Source organism: Pongo abelii, chromosome 10, assembly GCF_028885655.2.
Source record: "Pongo abelii isolate AG06213 chromosome 10, NHGRI_mPonAbe1-v2.0_pri, whole genome shotgun sequence".
In the NCBI taxonomy this organism is placed as follows: Eukaryota; Metazoa; Chordata; class Mammalia; order Primates; family Hominidae; genus Pongo; species Pongo abelii.
This window is the reverse complement of record NC_071995.2, coordinates 96249719-96256019: the sequence shown is the minus strand read 5'-3', so window position 1 is coordinate 96256019 and position 6301 is coordinate 96249719. Positions and strand designations below refer to the sequence as shown.

At 39.5% G+C, this 6301-nt stretch overlaps 1 pseudogene; it reads left to right on the top strand.

Moving 5' to 3' along the window:
* The first annotated feature begins 2852 nt into the window (after positions 1 to 2852).
* LOC100457255 (platelet-activating factor acetylhydrolase IB subunit alpha2-like) lies at positions 2853 to 3679 on the top strand (annotated as a pseudogene).
* Positions 3680 to 6301: the final 2622 nt, after the last annotated feature.

Below are 6301 nucleotides of genomic sequence, written 5' to 3'. Positions count from 1 at the left end.
AACAGAAAGATGAGCAATAACTTGACTTCACACAGAGGGAACTGAGCTACACAAATACATCCACTAAACACAAATTGATGTATGATTAATTCCATTTTCCCTTAGTCAGATTCCTAAATTACCTGCAGCTACATCAACAATATCTGACTTGAAGGAAGGTATGACAGAGTGGAGAGTGGAGTGGAAAGAAACTATGGCCTTCAGTAATTGTGGTTGTTATTTCGTTTTTGCAAATTTTACGCATTTACAGAACCTTGGAATGGGGCTGGTGCAATTGAAGATTTCCAAAGTTTCACTTTCTTAGCTTCATGGTAAATCCAACTCTCTTTGAGCCAGCATCTTCCTGAGTGCTTAGGAAAGATGGGAAGCTAAGCTCCCCCATAAAACGTTATTGACGATGACTTAGCATTTAGAGATTATTCTTTGAGAAAAAGCATTATCAAAGACTAGAGATAAATCATACTTAGTAATTAGGGTCCTAAAGCAAGGTACCATATAGACATTTCTCATGTCAACTGTTGGGAATGTCATAGAACACACTACAAGAAAAATCTAAATGGGTATGGTAGTATTCCCATAGATCTAATTTCTTATTGAGAAGAAACTGTATTTTACTGTCAGACACAAAGTGTCTTATTTATAATTTATTGAATATTGTGACACCATAAAAAATATATATTTGGTCTCTGTCCCTTGTTCTGACACAAAGCTTCTAAAACCCCTGCAATTTCCTGAGTGATGGGGTTGACAAAAATGTCACACAGAGCTCCTAAATCCCTTGGAATTTTTTGGGTGATATTAGAATCTCTTGTTCTAATGAGATGACTCTTAGCGTGCTCATAAATAGCTTCAGGATAAGAGCTGGTCATCAGAAAGACCAAACCAGGATTAGAAACTTGAAACTGTCAGCCCCATTCCCTGTCGTATGGGGAGGAAAGAGGAACTGAAGATTGAGTTAATAATCAATCATACTGATACAATAAAGCCTCCAGAAAAATCCCTAAATGCTGGAATTTGGAGACCTTCTAGGTTGGCGAATGCACCCACGTGTCGGAAGGGTAGTATACCCCAATCCATGGGAACAGAAGTTTCTGTATTCAGGACCCTTCTGGACCTGACCCCATACACCTCTTCATCTGGCTGTTGATTTATAGCCTTTATAATACCCTTTGTAATAAAAATGTTAAGTAAAGTTTTTCCCTGAGTTCTGTGAGCTGTTATAACAAATTGTTGAACCTGGGGGGAGGATTACGGGAACCCTTGATTTGTAGCCAAGTTGGACAGAAGTGTGGGTACCCTGGGCAACCAGTACTTGTGACTGGCAGTAGGGCAGTCTTCTGGGACTGAAGCCTTAACCTATGAGGTCTGTCTTAACTATGCATAGTCAGTGTCAGAATTGAATTAAGCTATAGGACAGTCAGTTTGTGTCTGGAAAGTTAGAGAACTGGTTGGTACAAGAAGAAAAATTCCCATGCCTTTGGTATCAAAAGCGTTGAGAGCAGAGAAACAGTTTTCTTTTAAATATAAGAACTTGCCAAACAGGCATGGTGGTTCATGTCTGTAATCCCCAGCCCTTTGGCAGGTTGAGGCAGGAGGACTGCTGGAGCCCAGGAGTTTGCAATCAGCCTGGGCAACATAACAAGATCCCATTTCTACAAAAAAAAAAAAAGCCAAAACACAAAAATTAACCAGGCATGGTGGCATGCTCCTATAGTCCCAACTACTCGGGGAACTGAGGCAGGAGGATCACTTGAGCCCAAGAGTTTGAAGCTGCAGTGAGCTATGATCACACCACTATGGTTCAAACTAGATGACAAAGTGAAAGAAACTGTCTCTTGAAAAAAAAAGAAAAGAAAAAGGAAAACAGGATATACTTTAAAACATACATAGTTTTTATCCTTTAGTATAGATTTCAGTCATTCTCAAATTCTGCTGTTGTCTGTAAATCCTCTGGGCAAGTGACTGAGCTTTATGGACACTACATCACTAGTATAGTCTTTAGTCTTGATTTTGATGTTCAAATTGGGCTAAACCAGGATAAATAGCCCCTATATAGTATTCTGTCTTAATAAGACTGATTTGCTGGGTATGCTGCAAGTTACAGAAGGAGAATATATTTCAAAGCCTGAAAGAATTACCTGTATTATGAGTACACTATTTGCAATAACTAAACCTGGATATTCTGAACTGAAAACTTAAAACTATGGTGGGTTCTTCAGGTGGTACATAGAAACTAGAGCAAATGAAGGAAATGATGACAATAGATCCCACAAACTGATGAATATGCCCTATGATAAAATTTAAACAAGATTTAAAATGTTAATTATAAAATCTATGATGGTTGATTGTGAAATGAATCACTTTTCTATTACGAAGGAGATACAGAAAAACATTGAATCACTGTAAGAAAAAGAGATTCCCTTATTGAATAAAGCTAAGTGTGAGACATATGGGGAGTCATGAAGTCAAGATCCTGACTCTGAGTGTAGAGAAATAGAAGCATAAGCTACTAGCACAGCATTCTAGAGGATATGCTCTTGCTTCTCAAATGCTTACCTCAAGTTATTGAAGGAATCACGTTTGCTTTATATAAGTATCTATTTCTTACGTGCATAATTAAGAATCTGTTAAAGAAATCTAGGGCTGACAAATACCAAAAAGAAGTTACCTAAATTCTTTCTCATCGGGATAAAAGTATCTCTAGGTTGCTGCTGGTGCTGGGGCCCGAGGAAGGCCGCGCCGGAGGAGGGCCGCGCCGGAGGAGGGCCGCAGGGACTGAGCAAGTGACAGACGCACCACCCGTCAATGCTGCAACCCTGTAAGGCCTCCATGGACTCTCTACTGAGTGTAGAATGAGCCAAGCTGACTCAAACACAGCAGCTATTCCACATGCAGTAGAAGATATTCAAGGAGACGACAGATGGATATCTCAGCACAACAGATTTGTCCTGGATGGTAAAGACAAAAAGCCTAGTGTTCTGTTTGTGGGAGACCCCATGGTGCAGTTAATGCAGCAACACGAGATATGGCGAGAGCTTTTTTCCCCATTTCACGTACTGAATTTTGGAACTGAGGAAGATACAAGACACGTTTTGTAGAAACTAAAGAGTAGAGAACTGGAGAATATTAAACCTAAGGTCATTGTTGTCTGGGTAGGAACAAACAACCATGAAAATACAGCAGTAGAGTTAGGAGGTGGGATCAAGGCCATCATTCACTCTATCAATTTAGTAACATAAGGCAGCCACACGGCAAAATTCTTGTATTGGATGTGTTACCTTGAGGTGAGAAGCCCAACCCTTTGAGACAAAAGGTGAACCAGCTTCTCAAGGTTTCCTTGCTGAAGTTTGCCCATGTGTAGGTCCTGCATACAGACGGGGGCTTCATGCACCCTGACAGTGCCCCCTGCCATGATATATATGATTTTCTTCATCTTACGGGACAGGGCTATGCAAAGATCTGCAGAGCCCTCTATGAAACTGATCATGCAGCTGATGGAGGAACACCCAAGGAGAAACAAACCACCATTGCCTGACTGGCTCCCATCAGTGTTAATTTCTTCCCAGCTTCCTCAATCAGTTATGCCACTGGCACTACAGAATCCATCTCTTTCTCAAAGCACTTTGCATTGCAGAATGTTCCTGGATGTTCAGATCTAGTGTTTGAAAGGATGGAGGGATTTACACTGGTCCTGCACGTAGAAGGTTTATTAGACACAGGAGAAAAAATAGCCTGAGAAGAATGTTGTTTAAATTTATCTGAAACCAGAAGGAGACTTTTTAGTTGTATGTGTGATGCATTTGTTGAATTATCACTGTTTTTCCTAGGACAATATCAAGTCCAAGAACTGAACAATATGAAGTGTTTTTTTCTTGGCCTTGCTTTCTATGGGTTATGTCGTATGTAATAATTATCAGAATCACACCTACTTGGCTTAAAAACAGATTTTTATTCTAATTTTTAAAGCTCATAATTTAACCTTTTTTATTGTTTTGCTTTATTCATATATATCCTCAATATTTTCTTTATTTTATTTTATTTTATTATTATACTTTAAGTTTTAGGGTACATGTGCAGAATGTGCAGGTTAGTTACATATGTATACATGTGCCATGCTGGTGTGCTGCATCCATTAACTCGTCACTTAGCATTAGGTATATCTCCTAAAGCTATCCCTCCCCCCTCCCCCCACCCCACAACAGTCCCCAGATGTTCCCCTTCCTGTGTCCATGTGTTCTCATTGTTCAATTCCCACCTATGAGTGAGAATATGCGGTGTTTGGTTTTTTGTTCTTGCGATAGTTTACTGAGAATGATGATTTCCACTTTCATCCATGTCCCTACAAAGGACATGAACTCGTCATTTTTTATGGCTGCATAGTATTCCATGGTGTATATGTGCCACATTTTCTTAATCCAGTCTCTCATTGTTGGACATTTGGCTTGGTTCCAAATCTTTGCTATTGTGAATAGTGCCGCAATAAACATACGTGTGCATGTGTCTTTATAGCAGCATGATTTATAATCCTTTGGGTATATACCCAGTAATGGGATGGCTGGGTCAAATGGTATTTCTAGTTCTAGATCCCTGAGGAATCGCCACACTGACTTCCACAAGGGTTGAACTAGTTTACAGTCCCACCAACAGTGTAAAAGTGTTCCTATTTCTCCACATCCTCTCCAGCACCTGTTGTTTCCTGACTTTTTAATGATTGCCATTCTAACTGGTGTGAGATGGTATCTCATTGTGGTTTTGATTTGCATTTCTCTGATGGCCGGTGATGGTGAGCATTTTTTCATGTATTTTTTGGCTGCATAAATGTCTTCTTTTGAGCAGTGTCTGTTCATGTCCTTTGCCCACTTTTTGATGGGGTTGTTTTTTTTTTCTTGTAAATTTGTTGGAGTTCATTGTAGATTCTGGATATTAGCCCTTTGTCAGATGAGTAGGTTGTGAAAATTTTCTCCCATTTTGTAGGTTGCCTGTTCACTCTGATAGTAGTTTCTTTTGCTGTGCAGAAGCTCCTTAGTTTAATTAGATCCCATTTGTCAATTTTGGCTTTTGTTGCCATTGCTTTTGGTGTTTTAGACATGAAGTCCTTGCCCATGCCTGTGTCCTGAATGGTAATGCCTATGTTTCCTTCTAGGGTTTTTATGGTTTTAGGTCTAACGTTTAAGTCTTTAATCCATCTTGAATTAATTTTTGTATAGGGTGTAAGGAAGGGATCCAGTTTCAGCTTTCTACATATGGCTAGCCAGTTTTCCCAGCACCATTTATTAAATAGGGAATCTCTTCCCCATTGCTTGCTTTTCTCAGATTTGTCAAAGAGCAGATAGCTGTAGATATGCGGCGTTATTTCTGAGGGCTCTGTTCTGTTCCATTGATCTATATCTCTGTTTTGGTACCAGTACCATGCTGTTTTGGTTACTGTAGCCTTGTAGTATAGTTTGAAGTCAGGTAGCGTGATGCCTCCAGCTTTGTTCTTTTGGCTTAGGATTGACTTGGCGATGCGGGCTCTTTTTTGGTTCCATATGAACTTTAAAGTAGTTTTTTCCAATTCTGTGAAGAAAGTCATTGGTAGCTTGATGGGGATGGCATTGAATCTATAAATTACCTTGGGCAGTATGGCCATTTTCACGATATTGATTCTTCCTACCCATGAACATGGAATGTTCTTCCATTTCTTTGTATCCTCTTTTATTTCATTGAGCTGTGGTTTGTAGTTCTTGAAGAGGTCCTTCACGTCCCTTGTAAGTTGGATTCCTAAGTATTTTATTCTCTTTGAAGCAATTGTGAATGGGAGTTCACTCATGATTTGGCTCTCTGTTTGTCTGTTATTGGTGTATAAGAATGCTTGTGATTTTTGTACACTGATTTTGTATCCTGAGACTTTGCTGAAGTTGCTTATCAGCTTAAGGAGATTTTGGGCTGAGATGATGGGGTTTTCTAGATATACAATCATGTCATCTGCAAACAGGGACAATTTGATTTCCTCTTTTCCTAATTGAATACCCTTTATTTCCTTCTCCTGACTAATTGCCCTGGCCAGAACTTCCAACACTATGTTGAATAGGAGTGGTGAGAGAGGGCATCCGTGTCTTGTGCCCGTTTTCAAAGGGAATGCTTCCAGTTTTTGCCCATTCAGTATGATATTGGCTGTGGGTTTGTCATAGATAGCTCTTATTATTTTGAGATACGTCCCATCAATACCTAATTTCCTGAGAGTTTTTAGCATGAAGGGTTGTTGAATTTTGTCAAAGGCCTTTTCTGCATCTATTGAGATAATCATATGGTTTTTGTCTTT